Raw genomic sequence first — 19,514 nt, 5'->3', positions numbered from 1 at the left:
CAATTCAATAAGATAAGCGGTTAGGAGCTCTAACAAGGCCGCATTTAGATCAACTTATTTAGCCTTAATAACGGGCTATACATGTCACCGACCATTCGGTACCAATTGGTTCCGCAGTCGGGAAACCGATTATTGATTTTGCTTGAAGAGCCCCCGTTTTCTTCACAAGTAATGCAGTTCGTCTTGATCTAGAGGCATGAATATGAGATAATACACTGCAGACATTTTAAAAGGCATGTTATCTAATATAGACTGGGGTACGGACTCCCTCATCCTATCTGCAAGATCCGTAACGGTATAACTAATCGTTTTTTGACTAAACACGACCCGCTGCAATTAATATATGCAATATGGGTGGTTTTGTGTTCCTATATGAAGCAAATAAAATTAGAGACAATACAGAACAAGGCATGTTGTGTCTGACTGAGCCATTATTCACGTGGGTAGCCAATAAACAACTAGAATACAACCCGAAATTAAAGGGAGATAATTCTAATAAAAACAAAGAGAATTGGATTCACTACTACATAAAGTTGAATGTAAATCTGAATGCAAGGACATATAGGTAAATTCATAATATGTCTTTTACGTATAGGTCTTTACAAAACTTAAGAAGAAAGAAACATCTTCAATTCAATACATTGGCATCTTCTTAAAGATTGAAGATAGGGACAAGGACCTTTATCTACTTAACATTGTGGTGAGCGGTATAAGTATTATCCTAGACATATTAAATAATTTCTGAGAGGATTCTTGGCTAACGAAGTCTTTTTATTAATATGCTTTTTACAGAGAGTTAAATTCCCAATGATTTAAAGTGGTCTCTGTTCTCCTGTGAAAAGAACACAATTACGGTGGTTTTTGCGGAACAAATATACAATCCTGATTATCAATAAGGTATGCCAGCATTGCCCCTTTTTAATTAAAAGCCCCATACAGTAGCTAATAGGGTCACTCAATGTTTGACTAAAAAACGATATGTGCTTACACTACAGGCAAAATAATTACCTGGCAGAGAAATTTAATTCAGGAAGGTCATCCTCCTCTCAATGCCTCTCCAATCGTAAGATGAGGTATGCAGCTTTTTGTTTTATTGAATTGTACAATATATACATGCTGAATAGAAGATATGTTTGTATAAATTGCGTGTTAGTATAAATAAAATATGTAACAGGATACAGCTGTAGGTTTGATCTGAAGTACTCATGCAAAATAATACAGAGGATGTTGTTGATATACAGTAGAACACTGTTAATTTGCACTTTTTTGTTCATAAATGCTAAAATAGATACATTTCTCTTTTGTTTTAGATTTGAAAAAAACAATTTTTAGTCCTGAAGAAGGTGGAAATATTACAAATATCACCGAAACGCTGCGTCGACTTTTAACTTTGTGGTTTTAATGATCTGGATTAATTCCTTTGTAATACTTATAGAGTGTAACCCGATTTTGGGAGGTATAGATACATGGTTTTAATGTTTTTTTATGATTTGTAATAAATGATTATGTTTTAAGTAATACACCTCTGATAGAGCTTTTCTAAGTGCAGATATAGCATACAGTGTTCTTGGTAGACCCTGATCGTTTGGTCATAAACAACAGTCCTCTGTTTGTGTCCATGAGCAACCTGGATAAGTTTTAAATAGGGACACTTTGTGTATTTTCAGATTACGAATGAATACATACTTTTTTTATTTATAACCCTATTTAGTGTCAAGACAAGGTCTTTGCAGGCTCTTCAAACAACACATGGCTGGCATTTTTCATTTGGCAACCCTACTTTATATTCCTTTTCATGAAATGCATTCTCACACTAGTAAATGTAAAATACAAGGTAAGGAATAGGTAGAGTTGGAGCCCAGGGGGTACTGGAACCAGAAAAAAAAACTAAGGTGGCGGTAACCAGTTCAAAAAGGTATGTTAATATGCAAATGGTCTTTAAAGACCTGTGAAAAACTCGGGTGTGCCGGAGATAAGACTCCAGACACTGCCCAGCCGAGCCCACAGCAGCGCACTCACTGACCTCTGGCCCGACGGCATTCGGATCTCACTTCAAGGGCTTCGGAGTAAATGAAGACAGCCTGGAAATGCAGCAAATAAACATCACCCCACTTCCAGGACATCTTCATTTACATGTACTTGCAGAGGCATTTGGGCCCCCATGGGAACCCATCCACGCCACCCCAGGGGGGCACGCTCCAAGGTTTGAAGACCTCTTCTTTAGAGCATGGGTACCAGCAAACATTTTCTAGCGAGCCAAAAAGTTTGGCCTTTTGTGTGACTGAGGGCCGCATTGATGCCAGCAAAGTTGCCGGTGGAGGGGTGGGAGTGGTAATGTAAGGTAGCATAGGGGAAGCGAAACATGTACATATAAAGAATGAATTGCACATTGTGAAATCACAAAACTTGGGATTAATCACAGCTTTCCTACTTGACCAAATTGTGTGATCCTAGGCAATTGTTTTATTTCACTTTGCCTCCTTTTTCTTCAGCATCATATATAAGAGGACCTCGAAAAACATGACTTCATGATGTGTGTTGTGCAAAACCTTTTCTTGTGTTTAATTTGATAAACTATAATGCTGACCATGTATAACAGCAACCCAGGCCACTCTGAGGGTGAACATAACAACTGACTTGCCTCTCAGTTCACTATTTTCATTGGTGCCACGGTAGGAGGGAAGCCTGAATGTTTCTAAATTCATGTTTGCAAGCTATCAGTTTAAAAAGAAATACTTCTGAATGTACTTGTATAATCTGGTGTACTAAGGTGAAACGCTTCTGCGTGTTAATGAAATGCACTTTTTAAATTTTTCTAGAGATGTTATATTTTTACACATGTGTTGCAAGAGGGCTTTAAAAACTAGGGGGTTCCTCAAGTTAAGTGGTGCAGGACACCTTAGTTACTTCCTTTTTTAAGTTCAGTTAAGCTGTAAATAAAGTCTTGCCTGTTTATTTAACATCTTTATAATGTTAGGACTGTTTCAAGTGAACAGTAGCCCAGTGCTGCTGTTGGCCAGTGGGCTACATCTAAAGGTCAGGAGGGCTAAGAGCGGCCCCCGGGCTGTACGTTGAGGATCACTGCAACTGCTTTAGATCATAGAATCTTTATGAAAAAGTTGAAAAACTGGGCAGAAATGGCCAGAAATGTATTGGTTTGATTCAAATTCGTTTTTTTAGTTGCACTCAGAAAATAAGAATGGGATCAGCAGACTACAATTAGTACCCAGGGGTGACCTCTGGAAAGTTTGTTGTTAGACCTGGCACCCATGGCATGGTTTTCCCCCTACCGTTTTGCCTTCAAACCTCCCGTTTTTCAGTCTTCATTTTTGCTGGCCTTGGGACTCAGCACACTTTACCGCTGCTGACCAGTTCTTAATTGCTTGTGCTCTCTCCTTAAAACATGGCAAGATTGGCTTATACCCAATCCAATTGGCATATTTAATTTACTTGTGAGTCCCTGGGAAGGTGGTACTGCCTGTGCCCTGGACCTGTACATTAAATGCTGCTAGTGGGCCAACAGCACTGACAGTGCCACCCACTGATGTAGCACTTTTAACATGTCTCTGGCCTGCCATTGCATCTTCTGTCTGCAGTTTTAAACTGCCATTTAGAACTAGCAAAATAACAATTTTCCCGGCCCAAGCCTCCCTTTTTAATACACATTTCACAGCTAGGGTGTGCCCTAGACAGCCCAGAGGGCCCGGTGCAGTGCATTTAAAAGGTTGGACATGTACTTTTAAGGTTTACTTGTCTTGGCAACGAAAAACTCTTAAATTCCTTTTTCACTACTGCAAGGCCTACCTGTCCATTAGGATAGAATCAGAATTACCTTATTACATTAAATAAGCTGTAATTTCCAAATTGGAGCAGGTAACCAGTTTATGATTGGTGTCTGTGGAATCAGAATGAAATGCCCTAACTTATGGTGTAGTCAGATTTTAAATTACAATTTTGAAAATGCTACCTGAGGATACTTTGCCAGGAAGAAGGGCTGCTGTGCTGCTTAATGAACTGTCACTCTGCTGGACTGCTGCTCTGAAGGACTGCTGCCCTGCTTTCCTGAACTGCTTTGTGCTGCCCTCTTGCCTGGGTGATAAGGACTGGATCTGCATCTGTTGAACCCAGGACCCCAAAGTGATTCCAATGGCTAGTTGGCTGGCCTGCTGACCAGAGCCTCTGGGACAAAAGGCACCAATAACATTGAACCTAGCTCCTCGACTTTGCAATCTGTTAGTCCACCGTGCCAAGTGGTGCCACCCCACCTCTGGATGCTTGAAAGTCGGCCCACGGTGCTCTGCCAGCCTCTGTGGATCCAGCAGAGCCTAGCACAATTCCGTGCAGAACCGGTGCATTGCCGCTGCTACATGGATTGGACCCATCGAAAAGAGCTTAATCACTTCTGAAGCCCTCAGTGCAGGCCCTCGGATCCCTCATCGTCGGCAGCCTCGATAATGATGCCGGACTCTGCCTCGCATCGCATTGAAACTGACACATCGCCTGACTGCGCGATGCATCCTCAATGCCAAATTTCATATCACAAGCCCTCGTTGACAGTATCCTCAAAGACAACGTAGGAATTTGCACCGCAGCCTTGCCATACTTCAGAACCTATGCTTCGCTTTGGCTGCACAACACATCCTCCATTCGGATTCTCGCAGTACTCCGCAAACCAGGACTTAAGGTACTTATTTAAGGGAGCCTAACTTGGTTCTTGTAGACATCCCGCACAATCAGTCTGAACTTGTGACTTTGTCCCAGTCCAGCATGAACAGATATCCACAGTTGGCACTTTGTGTTTTTTGGCACTATTTGTACTGAAATCTTTAAAATTACATATCTTCAGGTCTACTGATTGGATTTTTGTTGTTTTGGTCTTGTTTTATTTAATAAAGTATTCTCAATTGTTCTAACTTGGTGTAGGATCGTTTTTGTGTGGCGTCTTTTCACTTTATTACTGTTTGAATTGTTGCACAAATACTTAACACACTCCCTTAAATTATGCCTGACTACTCTGTGCCAAGCTACCAGAGGGGTGAGCACAGGCTAATTTAGGGTTGGCTTGTGCCCTGCTGTGACAAGGACAGTGGTTGTTCCTTGACCAAGGCTCACACCCCAGTCAACCAGCAACCCAATTTCTTACACTTGTCCTTCAATAACTCTTTGTGTAAGCTGGCACATCTCCTTAGGCAATACCAAGTGAACCTTGAAATGTATGCTGAGGACAACCAAAGCAACTGCAACCTGGAGCAGAATGCAGAGAATTAGACCATTATCACAGAATTCATGGACTGTGTCTACATTTAAATGAAGGAGTACTGCATCTGTCTGAATGAAACTAAAACAAATATCCTGGTTTCAGCAATGATTAATACTGACTCCATCCGTTTAATCTGCCACTACAGACCTTGAAAAACTGGAATACTTCGACCAAATTAAGAAAACTGCAAATTATTTTTCACGCAAAGCTTTCATTTACACCTAAAGTCAATATGTTGGTCTAAGCAGTTTATCATGCAGTTTTCTTCCCTTCAGAAAATTCTGCCTCTACACCTGCCAGACCAAGGTAAAAGTTAGTTTTCAGGTATTGCAGACTTTGATGTGCCCCGGGTAAATGCCTGCAAGTTGTAGACAACTAGATGTAGCCAGCCTACTTATACTCAGCTCATTAGAAAAAAAGGTAATCTCCTTTTGGAAATTGGGCAAACTATCACATCATCCTCTGACTACAGGAACTCAGGTCATCCACCTCAACAAAAGATAGGAATCGGGAAGTGATCAAAGACTCCAAGCTGTCTCCTGCACCTCAGGTAAATCCACTAAACAGTGATTCCTGCTACACCATGTACCTTTATGCTACAACAATTCACTACAGAGACCCCCATGCAGGGTGCAAGCCACCAAGCCACCATAGCTTGGTCCCACCAGACTTTGCTGCAGGGCACACAGTTTGACCCTGTTGTCGCCGATAGGGCAACCAGCACTCATTTTTGGAGACTAACACTTATTTCTTCTCGTAAGAAATTGATGACGAGCAAAAGAAGGAAAAACACACAAAGTGGCAAGACAGAGGAAGAGAAAGACGGAAAAACAGTCACAAAAGGAGAAAGCAGGATCCAGCGAGAGTGGGATAAAGTGGCAGGGAGTGTCTGGTGGTGGATAAAAGACGCCTGGGGTGGATTCAAAACTACACAGCCTTGATATTTGCGCACTGATTTTTAATACCACTAGATTTGGGCAGTGGCACTCATTCTTTTACAAATTAAACACTGACTACAGTGATACCAGACTCTGGCTACCAGGCATTTTCTGGATATAGTCATGCAAAACACATATCTTGGCCCTGCATTCTCTGCACGGATATCCCCTAGCCAGCTGCATCTCACTCAAGCCTCCTTGCATTGTTTACCAACCCATCCATGTTGTCAGATTAATCTTTTCCAACTAAAACATCATACAAACTCCAGAGGAATGGTGCTGTGATCCAGGCTAGTCCCAGTTGTCATCATCCACTTCTTCACGATGTCTGGATCAGTGGTACATTTTATTCATTCAGTTCATGGAAGCCCTAAAACCTGTTTGTTCCCGCAAAGAAAAAGGATCAGACAAAACCTCTGTGAATTCCAGTGGGTGCTAAAGAAGTGGCTGATCCCAAACAGAAGATCCCCTCAAAGGTGTTTTTGTGAGAATATGGAGGCCATTAATATTGACCTACAATATTAACTGCTGAATATTAATATCATCAAAGTAAGTATTTAGAGGTAAGTAGAGGTTTACTATTCATAAACCCACATCTGTGGAAACATCAGTTCATGCAGAACAAAGGCTAAATCTGCCTTTCGACATCAAATGCCAGTATACTGCAAATCGGTCAAAAGGTCGAAAATAACACCTGTTATATGCAGTAGATAGAGATGACCACACCACTAGATGAAACATTTAGCAAAAACTCACTTATCATTCGTGAAGACCCTCTTACTTCCCTCTTCTTAATTTTTGCCATTTCTCCATGTTTGTAGTGATCCACTGTGTAAGCATGCCATTGCCCAAAATCATGCTCAACTGACGTGCAGGTTTTATGTTTTTGCTTTTGCTCCTGGAGATCCCCCTGTCTTTATATTTTTAGGCTTCAGTGCCTGAATATTGATAAGTCGCGAACATATCCGACCACACACTGATCGAAAGACTCAACCACATCAGCATCCAATGGGACGTGCTCAGATGGATCCCCTCCTTCCTCATTAGAAGAACCCAGAACATCGCCCTCCCACCTTTCACCTCTGAACCCAAGGAGATCACCTGCTGTGTCCCCCTAAGCTCATTCCTCAGCCTCATGATGATTCAGTGTCCCTGACGACTGAGGTTTGCAAAGACACTTGTGTCCCGCACCATTAAATGCAATGAACTTTCAGAGAAATAGACCCTTGCAAGTGTATTTGACTTGGTGGTGACTCACTTTCGACCACCATTTCTAATTTTTAACCTTTTCTTTGTTGTTCCTTTGGACCTGCCATGTGCAGTTGTCCAGCATGCAGTTGTGTAGCCAGTAAGGTGAATCCAGGGACCTTAGTGGTCCACCATGAGCCTGATGTGTTCAAGGCAGGACTTGTGCCCTTGGGAGCTGTTGGACCCCCAAAGTTGAAGAGCCTCCATTGTATCCCAGTGTGCGACACCAACGCAGAAATGTCTTTTCTAGGTATGTCAAGCTTCTCTAACAAGTTTGTGATCATCACACAACGTTTAGCGAGTGACCCTAGTTTCACTAACGTGGTGTAATTTCATCTTATCTGTTATACGGTAACCCTGCATGAGATTACCAATCTCTCTTTGAGATTACTGGTTCTTTTTAGCTTTGCGGTATATTATTGGACATTGTGTTTGGTAATGTGCAGAACTGTGCTTCGTGTACTTTCCATTTGACCTTATTTTATATGTATAGAATATATGAATTATTAATAAAAGTGTTGCATAGACACAACACTTGCTGGACATTTAGGGCATTTAAATCATTGTGTTGTGTCGCCCTTGCGTCATGAAAGGGGGCCCAAGGGTGACACAACAGCAAAGTCAGATTTATCAAGCCACGCAAGACCAGCTTGCATGACCCAGCATGGCTTGACAAATCTGGAGCAATGCAATGCAACACAGCGCAAATCGCTGCCTTGCGTTGCACTGCCCCAGAGAGGTGTTATATGGGTGGAGCGTGGGTGTTCCACGCATCCACATATAGATTTTGGCGCATTCCTGGATTTACCATTAATGGTACACCTGGGAATGAGTCTAAAGGTTTTGCCTTCCCAGGTGAGGCACAAAGAGGAGAAATATCTTTACTGCTCCTCATTTTTCCTCTTTCTATGTGTGCCGCTTTTGCAGCACACATAGAATGAGGAAAATGCCTCAGAGGATTGTTTTGTGCAGATAGGTTTAGTGCAAGAGTGCCTGCGTTGGTGCTAGGCAGCACATAGTGCACAAGTGCAAGAAAAGGACAGGAATGTGCTGCATGATGTTAAATACGGTGCATTCCTTGCCTTTCAGGCAGCGCAGCAAGGTGCAGTGGCAGCTCCTTCTCAATGGCGAAGGAACATCAGCCCACTGCCTGGAGCAGAGTCAGCAAACAAAAAATAAAACGATGCTCTAGCCAGCTTGTGCACGGATGGGTGGGGCATGGGTGGGGGAGAGGAGGAGTCCTTGTGCTCTCCTCAAGTATGTATATAGAGCATGTTACCTGTCTGCTCAGGCCAATCCCTGCGCTGCTCTGCAGCATGGGGATTAGAAGGGAGTCGGTCCCAGGGGCTGCTGTGACCCAGGAAGAGGCCAACGGGAGTGACATGATGCGGGAGGTGGTCAGCAGGGTTAGGCAAGTTAAAAAAAAATATTATTATTAATCTGTCACCCCCCTGTGCTCACTCTCCCCCCCCGCACTCCCTCCACCCACCACCCTTTGTTAGTGGCGGACGCCACTGGCAAGGTGGCTTGATGCGCTGCGTGACAAGTTGATAAATATGCCCCTTATACTTCAATCTGCCTGTGATGTCTGTGCTGCGCTGTGCCTGTAGTCATCCTCACATGCCGTCCCTTGCGTTCAGTCTTGGACTGAACACCCATATACACCCAGAGAATCAAGGATAATTAAGTGAGCTTTCATATAGAAAGCCCAGTGGCCCCTGTGATTCTCCACTCCAGATCCATCCTGACATCTGCACTTTTACAGGCCACTATCATGTTTAATTGTTTTTTACCCATTGGGGGAAAAAGCATCAGACCCCCTGGTCAACAGCCTTGTCTTTAATGGTGCCCCACCACCTCACAATCTGCATTCCAAATAAAACAGAGCAGTGGGTCATCTTATAAAATGAATTACATGGGCACCTCCATCTGTGCCTGGGTTTACCACCAAGGCGCGCGCCCCTTCGAGAGATAAAGGATGTGGTGGGGGTGAGATTGGGACATATGAGAGTCAAGTTAAAGGGCAAGCAATAATAAAAGACAGATAAGAATCAAAGACTCTGTGAGAGAAGCTGGCCTCCAAGGTAATCACTTGTGATCTGATGAAAGGATAAAAAATACAATCCCTGCCCTTGGGCTGAGGAAGGAGGAGGGCCGAGGGAAACCTTACTTATAAATGTGCTCACCACTCACCCATTGACTAGCCGACATGTTAACAATGCAAGAGTGTTTTTGATAATCTGTCTTCCTTTTATTCTTAGTTCCTAGGGTGCAACCCCTCAAGAAGTGCATCTTCAGGGATAAGTATATATATATATATATGTATGTAAGCTACGAACAGCCTGACCCCCAATATGCTTAGCGAATGGGCAGAAAGCAGTCTGGATTCATCGGGTCGGCTGATGAGAATTCTAATTAAATATGCTGAGAGTGATCGGATAGCACTACAAGTGAATGCCGAAATAGATAAACTGGAACCATCAAAGAATGCCAAGAAGTATCGTGAAGAAATGCTCAGTCGACTAAAAAAAGAGGAGGAAATAATCAAAAAACGAAAAGCGTTTAAATTTCAGAGGGACAAACTAGACTACCAAAATGGGCAAATTTTTACTTTTGCAAAAATGTTTGATTCCCTAAGAACCCCGAATCAATACCCTATCAAAAGTACGCAAGTCCGTGAAAAGGATGTCTCAGAACCAATATCATCGGTATCTGATCTCAGCTCAGCAATAGATAGTGAGTCAGACAATGAACAACAACGTTCAAGATTGGGGTTTCCACGACCATCCCTGGCACAAGAGGTGGATTTTTTACGCCAAGATCGACGATCAACTCTACGGCCACGCATGGCAAACACAAACAAGCCCAACGAGCAAATGCGAAACGCCGTGAACGACGACTCAGCAACAAAAAGGCGCCAAACAAAGCAGCAACAACAAAAAAATGGCATACAAGCAGAACAAGCGATGGAACCGCAAATAAAGAACTATGGCAAAGGAATGATTAATCCTCAAACAATCATCAATCTCACATCAACACCATTAAGTGAAACTGAAACTGACATTTTATCATTAGGTTTAACCTACAGTGCAGCCAGCGACTTTAACTACACCCAGACGCGGATTGATATTTACAAATTCACCAGAAAAATGAAGTTATGTAAATATTTTACACTCAACAAATACCAAAGAGAAAAACAATCCAAGACGACAATGCAAGTAACATCTGATTTGAGCGCCAATGATTTGGGAGCATTACAAAACCTTTATGATCTGGCCGAAGAAAGTGACAGTGATATCAACCAGGATGCAATTACATTGAATATGTCTGGTAGTACGCATTTTAAGGCCAAATCAACTTTCACTCCTATCACACTTCATGACAATATTGACACATTCTCAGAACTGATCACAATTGAACTAAAACGACTGTATAAATCTATTGGCTATTCTAAACGTAGATATACGCACCAAAACCAGTGTTATTCCCAACTTATCAAGAAGCTCCAATCTAATGGCAACATGTTAGTGCGCCAGGCAGACAAAGGGGGAAATATTGTCTTATGGTCTAGAGAATTGTATCTGGAAGAGGCATTGAGTCAGTTGAACGATCACAACTGCTATAGGAGAAGTGAAATTGGCAAGGTAAAAAAAATGTGGTCGAATTTCTATTTAAAATTGACTGCCTGGAGAAGTGCGGGTCTGATAAGTGTTGATGAACTCAAATTTCTTAAAAATGATCATCCCGTCATACCGGCCATATATTTTCATCCCTAAGGTGCACAAAAACATAGAAAGACCGCCAGGCAGGCCCATTATCTCTGCAAGAAATAGCATCACAGAAAACACCTCCAGATATGTAGATTATTTTCTACAAGAACATGTAAAGCAGCTCCCATCTTAACAGGATCAAAGACATTAAATGGGATCCGGAATGTCTTTTGATAACACTTGACGTTACCAGTCTTTACACCAGCATTCATCATCTGGATGGGATTAAGGCGGTGGAAAACTATCTTGGTACCAAATCCATCCATATGAGTAACCATAACAAGATGTTGGTGACTATGATACATACCTGTTTATACAACAACTTTTTTATGTTTCAGAACCAAGTATATCAGCAGGTCAGAGGCGTTGCAATGGGGGCTTGCTTCTCTCCCAGTTATGCTTGTTTGCATATGGGACTGTGGGAGGAGCAGGTCCTCAGATCAACGTACTCTGAAATACTGACCACTCATGTAATGTGCTGGTACCGGTTTATTGATGATTTGTTTATTATCTGGAAAGGCACTGAAACACAGGCGAGAAATTTTGTTGATCAGATCAATGTCAATACTCTTAATCTTGAATTCACAGTCAACATGAGTAGGGAAATCATCACATTTCTTGATGTAGAGATCTATATCTGTGAGAATCAAATACAAACAAGGCTCCACAGAAAACCCACGGCTGGGAACTCCATACTCCACGCGTCTAGCCATCACCCAGGCCATCTGATTCGCAGCATTCCTTATGGGGAAATGTTGCATTAAACGGATCTGTAGTCAACAGGAGGAATGTTTAATGGCACAAAATGAAAGCAGGAAGAGATTTCTAGCTAGGGGTTACTCAGCGAAAGATGTTGACCAGGCAACTAGGAGAGCTAATCTGATATCTAGGACGGATGTCCTAAAAAATAGTCAGATTACCCCCAGTCCCATTGACAATCAATCCATAGAGCCAACCAGATTGATATTGACATACAATCGACAACACCATACTATCCGAAAAATTCTCAGACATAATTGGAATCTCATTCGTAATGTCCCTGTAATTGGAAAGCAAACTACATTGGTCCCCAATATTACTTTCAGAAAAGCACGTTCCATGTCGAGTGACTTGGTCAAAAGCAGTCCAGAGATTATTTTAACCAAAAACTGGCTGAATTCTAGGAAGGGTTTCAATCGTTGCACAAACTGCAAAGCATGCAAACATGCCGTTAGCACACACAACATACAGGACTCCATTTCATATGGAAGAGAGGAAGATAAGCAAATTTTTAACCTGTAAAACAGAGTTCGCTGTTTATGTGCTTAGGTGTCCCTGTGGCCTGCAATATGTTGGTAGTACCAAGTTGCAGGTCCACAAGAGGATACTCCAGCACATCAGAGCAATTTCTTAACAGTGACCCCGCTTATCCAGTCACGAGACATTTCAAAGAAAGTCATAACAATGCCACTGAACATTTGAAATACTTTGCGATAGATTGTGTATTGCCACTCAGACGAGGTGGCAATCGTGAAGCCATGTTGCACAAACTAGAAACACGATATATTCTAGAATTAGATACCAAGTCACCAAATGGTCTGAACGCTAATGAGGATTTTTACACGTGTCTATGAAATAAATACCACGTACTGTTACTGTTTAAAAAGGAAAATTCCGAAAGACAAATGATAGACGAGATAACGTAGTATCATTGACAGCCCCTTCCCCTTTTTCTTTTATAAATATAGTAAAATGTTTTAATTTTTATGTATATTTTTAACACTGGGTAGCACTTTAAATCTGCACAGGCACCTTTGTTCTTAGAAACAGCTTAAAATCCCAAAAAGTTAGCGAGATTTTCAGGTTCAAGCATTAGCACTTTATTTATGAAACTATGTGAAGGCAGTTTGGATATTTGTTTATTGTTGAACTATTGATTATTTATTTTTGATTTTATTGAATAATAACAAGTGATATGAAATTTTAGAGTATACCCACTGGGGTTTTATTCTTTTATCATATTTATTACATGAATAAGAACGTATATTTATTTATTTATATATTTATATATTCATATATATGTATTTACACCTGGTTCTTTTTAAATCTGAACAATGTTAGTGTCCTTCATCAACAACGGGACTGAAGTTTACCTGCAATATTGCTGTATTTGCACATCTAACTACAACTTTCTAAAGATGTTGTTCATTATGATTACACAATAATGATGTGACGTTTTTATGCTTTCCTGGAAAAATGAGAACATACCGTTAATTCAGAAAGATCGGAGAAAATTGTTTCTATGTCTATGGTGACCTATTAAGTATACACCACGTGATTATGCACTAGCACTTTAAATATGTGAATGTTTTCCTCACATGTCATGTGATCAAGGCCTTTGGCAGGCCGAAACGCGTAATGGCGGCAGTGCTGGGTGAAAATAAATAGAATATTCCTGCACTGATATCTGGGTCTGTGTTCGTCTTTTCCGAAGCAACGTGGAAGCTGGTGACGAATTTTGCAACATATATATATGTATATATATATATATATACATATATATATATATATATATGTTTGTATATATGATATATATATATATATATATATATATATATATATATATATATATATATATATATATATTCACTGAAAAAAACGTAGGTTTTAGGGGCGTTATAGTTAGCTGGACTTTTCACTCGTACAAAACCATTGAAATTCCCCTGTTATAGTTAGTTCAGCTAACTATAACTCGCGCGCCCGCAATGCACTGCTGATGACATCACATATTACATCACTCATGACATGATCAGTGACATCACTCATGACATCATCCTTTTGACAGTCACTCATACATGTACTCACTCATCATATGTACTCATACACCTATACATCCTGTTACACAACGCCACTCATCCATAGAGTTACTCACACACATATTCACTCATGCTAATAATGAATCAAACATCCATTTACTTGCATATACAGTTATACACACACCACCACACTTACTTCTACAGAAACTTACACATACTTAGTCTTTTAAACAATCACTTATAGAAACACATACTTATTCATACAGGAACTCTTTCAATCTCTCACTCTCACATATACTCACTTATATACACCAATAGTCACATATACTAGTTTAAAACATATGTAGTTACTCATAAAGACACTATTGAGACAGTCATTCACTCACTAACACACCCATGCACACACTCATCCACCCATACAGTCCTGCACACATGCTGTCTTCAACACATACAAACAGCGAGTCACTCATTCATGCACCTATGCACTACGTAATACCCCCCACCGAACCATACAGACACTCAGACACTCATACTGATACTCAAAAAACCAACTAATAACCTATATAGACACTCATGTAGCTACTCACCAACCCATGCAGCCACTTATACACAAAGTGAGAGACTGATACAGATATTTACATATTTAAACATTACTCACTAAGCCATGTATTCACTAAGATACACTTAATCAGTCAGTTATACAATCAATTTTTAAAAAACAAATCATCCATTTAGACACTTATATACCCATTTATTCTTCCATCGACCTTGAGATATACATGTATAAAACATATGTAATTTTCAGAAAAACACACATTCACTGGATGATGTCATCAGTGATGTCATCAGTGATGTCATTTGAGATGTCATCAGTGATGTCATGAGTGATGTCACTGACCATGTCATGAGTGATGTAATATGTGACATCATCAGCAGTGCATTGCGGGCGCGCGAGTTATAGTTAGCTGAACTAACTATAACGGGGGAATTTTAATGGTTTTGTACGAGTGAAAAGTCCAGCTAACTATAACGCCCCTGAAACCTATCGTTTTTTCAGTGAATTTCTAAGGTTTTTTAAATGCAAATTCCTAACTATAACATGCCTGAAACCTATGGTTTTTTCAGTGAATATATATATATATTTATATATATATATATATACATATATATATATATATATTCACTTAAAAAACCATAGGTTTCACACATGTTATAGTTAGGTGGACATTTCACTCGTAAAAAAACAATGAAATTCCCCCGTTATAGTTAGTTTAGATAACTATAACTCGCTCGCCCGCAATCCACTGCTCATGACGTCACATATTACATCACTGATGACATGGTCAGTGGCATCACTCATGACATCACTGATGACATCATCCTTTTGATAGAGTGGCGGTCGCGCGAGTTATAGTTATCTGAACTAACTATAACGAGGGAATTTCATTGGTTTTTTACGAGTGAAATGTCCACCTAACTATAACGTGTGAAACCTATGGTTTTTTTCAGTGAATTTGTGAGTTTTTTAAATGCTAAGTTATGTATTTATTATTATATTTTTTATATATTTATTTTACAATAAACTACGTATTAAAAATTATTTTAATTTTTTCATGGTTTTTCACCGTGCGCGCACCCCGCGATTTAAAAAAAAAATTTAAAATGTTTTTTTCTGCCTTCGAGGTCCTTCAGGGACCCCCTGACAAAGGCTAGGGGGTCAGGAACTCTCTACCCTGCCCCCTTTTCACGTTCGCAACCTTCCTTTTTCACTCTCGCACTCAAAACAAACAAAATGGCGGCCGACACTTCCTGATTTTGACCGATTCGAACGTTGACTGACATGTAACCCCCAATCAGAATTCCGCTTGCGCACGTTAGGGTGCACGCACGGTGCGCAGCAATAGATATTTATGTACTTTAACTGCAATTTTCTCAGGAACTACTGAACAGATTGACTCTATATATGCAAAAGGCACATCCCTGACCTGAGGACTACCTCTTTGCCAAATTTCAAGTAATTCTGTTCAGCCGTTCGGGCTGTACGTTTGACTAAAGGTCCTATGGAAAATTGCATGGGGAAAACGCGTTTTGGGACCCCCCTTTTTTCTCGGCCCCCGCTTGATGAATCCCCCCGAGACTTTCAGGGTAGGAGCTGAGCAGAGCGCCCCATTCGTTTTGAAAATTTCGCGAGGATTCGTCAACCGGCGCCAAAGTTATTCTATATAGAATTTTGAGATTTCCTATGGAAACACGGTCCTAACTATAACTATCTCTTGGCGACCGCCAGTAGATAATATAGATGGATAGATGGATAGATGGATAGGTGGATATATGGATAGATGGATAGATGGATAGATGGATAGATAGAAAGATAGATAGATATATCTCTCTCTCTCTCCATATATATATAAGTCACCAGTAGGTAGTTATAGTTAGGACCTATTTTCCATAGGAAATCCGCAACATTCTATTTGGAATAACGTTGGCGTCGATTGATGAATCTTCGCGAACTTTTCCAAACTTTTGGCCAGTTCCGGTCCGCTCCTATCCTGAAAATTTCACGGTGATTCGTCAAGCGGGGGCCGAGTAAAAAGGGGAGTCCCAAAACGTGTTTTCACCATGCATTTGTGCCATAGGACCTGTTGACGCAGCTACAGCCCGAAGTGCTGAACGGAATTACACCAAATTTGGCAAAGAGGCAGTCCACAGTTCGGACTCGTGCCTTTTTCTTAAATGGTGTAAATCCGTTCAGTAGTTCCTGAGAAAATCAAAGTAAAATCACATATATATCTGGGCGGAGCCTAACCACACATCTCATCGTGAGATCTGATTGGCTGTCAGCACTTCATCCCATCTTGGGACCAATATTCATGATAGCACCTCATTAAAGAGCATTGCAGTTAATAGAAGGTTTTCAGACTTTAGTTACATTATAAATCATTTGTTGATGGTACCATACCCATTTTAGGAATTGTGGTGTGTTCTAAGGTGATTTTACCTTGTGAAAAAGCCTTCTGTTGTGATATCATGAATCATGTTTGAGAGAAAACTATTTTCTCATGCTTTTCCCACAGAGGTTTGGAAGGTGATCTATAAGCTAAACTGAGAGCATATTTTCTGTAAATTCACATCATCTTTCTCAGTCATGTGAGAATGAAGTCTGACATTCTCAGTAAAACATGTACATCCAACAAGGGCAGAGACTGTCAGTTGATTCCTTTGTGTTCTACTGCAGCTTCCCAGGGTGTTCTAAAGAACAACTAGAGCGCTAACAGTCCTACTTATGACAAACGTATGGCACACCTGAAGCCATCTTGGTTGGAATAAAGTGGTAACTCTTAAAACATTTAATTTTAAAAGGAACAAAATGAGGGGGTTCATTTTGCCATAGAAAGTATGATTAGTGCTGCAGAAAGAAAAATTAGGGCACATTTTGAGTGACTTCTCAAATCCTCTTCTATTTCATTAAAAAATTCTGACATGCAGACTGAAACATGCACTTTCAATACCAGCAGCAGACTTCCCTGGTGAGCAATAGCTTTACTACAGTGATCTAATGAGCAACTAGAGTGCTAACATTCAGAATTCATGGCAAATGTGTGACACATCTGAATGCCTTGTTGATGGAACCAAAATAAACAACTGAAAGTATTTCCTACTGAGGAGACTGCAGTAAATGAGGAAATTAGGAAATTTCGTAACAAATAAATCTCCCAAGATGGCCACCAGAGACAAAAGAGCCCAAATGTAGCCCAAATATCACCCAGATGTAGCCCAAGTATAGCCCAATGACAGAAGTGTGCAAAATACTTTTTGTTTGTGTATTTGCAGTTTTATATAGTGCATACTTGTCAGGTATTGGAGTGCTTTACATGAGCATTGTTTACATCACACAAGATCAAATTCATTTTGGTTGTAGACATGGGGAGATTAAGTGATTTGACCAGAATCACAGAATGTTGAGCTGAAGCAGAAACTCCAACCCGGTTCCCCAGTTGCAAAGTCTGCAGCTCTGGAAGTAACACCACATCCTCTCCCCTAGGTGCAAAATTTAATCAATGGGTCAGCTGGATAAAAAAACATAAAGATTACAAATAATTTAAAAGTTCTTTGTCGCTATTTGAAAACTCAGAACATATGTCCTCATTTTATTTTTTTAGAGCACTAACCATAATTTTGATGCAAATAAGACCCTCTCATATATGTAATTTCTAAAGGAAATACTCTAGGTATTACAGTTTTGATTACATCAAGATGACGTCAGGCGTTCCACACTTTTGTAATAAATATAGAATGTTAGCAATCTAGTTATTCATTGGGATACTGTTGAGAGGCAGAAGCCAGGGGCACGGACTCTGAAAATTGAAGGCAGGTAGGAGAGCGCAGATGCAATAATTTGACCACACTGGGCAGGCAGGAAGGGCAGTGGCAGCACAACAGACTATGGAGGGCAGTGGAAAGGGGGGCAGGGGTAACAAACCAACAATACAGGACTGGCAAGAGAGGCTGTGGCAATATAATAGACCATTGTGGGCAGAAGGAAGAGGCAGTGGTAGTACAACCATACATGCCAACAGACCAGTTTCAGCCAGGAAATGTCCAATGTTTTTAAGCTCAAATGGGCTTTATTTGTTCTGTCTCCTATCTACAATCTCCTCTTTTTCAATGTAACTGAAAGGGGAAAATCAATACCCCAGTTTTTTTTCAAAATCTCCCTCTTACCAAGTTCAAAATGTTTGCAAGTATGGTACATTAGATCATGGTAGGCAGGGGGAATTGAGGTAGGGACATGGACTCGGATTACAGAGGACAGGAGGGACATGGAGAGGTGCACCAAACTGACCCTGCAGGGCAGGCATCAGGGTTTGCAGCAGCACAATACACCACACAGGGCATGCGGGACGGGAGTGCAGCACAACAATCCATAGAAAGCAAGAGGGAGGGGATAGGACCATGCACATGGACAACAGAGAACAGAGGGGAAAGAGGCAATGGTAGCTAGCTGACCATAATGGACAGACAGGAGAGAAAGCTGCAGCATAACAGACCAAAAAGGGCAGGAGGGACGGATCAGGGGCATTACAATGGAACAGACAAGCCAGGTGGGAGGGAATAGGGGTCTGCGCATGGAAACAGAGGCCTGGGGGCAAGGGGGCAGGGCAGGAGCAGCAAGATGACCATGGAGGTCAGGCAGGATGGGCACTAGAAACAAGACACACCATGGAGAGCAACAATGATACTATGATGCATACACACAGACCATGGAGGGAAGGTGGGAGGGGGTCAGGGGCAGCTAGCTGACCACACAGGGAAGGTGGGAGGGGCCATGGCAGCACAGAAGACCATGCATGGCAAGCGGGAGGGTTAGTGGCAGCACAATGGCTATGATGGGCAAGAAGGAGGGTGCAGGGGCATGCACGAAGGACCATGGAGGATGGAAGGGAGGGTCAGGACCTGGGCACAGACAAGAGAGTTCAGGGGAAGGGGCCTCACAACAGACCGC

The sequence above is a fragment of the Triturus cristatus genome, chromosome 11, assembly GCF_964204655.1.
Source record: "Triturus cristatus chromosome 11, aTriCri1.1, whole genome shotgun sequence".
Taxonomy (NCBI): Eukaryota; Metazoa; Chordata; class Amphibia; order Caudata; family Salamandridae; genus Triturus; species Triturus cristatus.
This window is presented reverse-complemented; position numbering follows the sequence as displayed.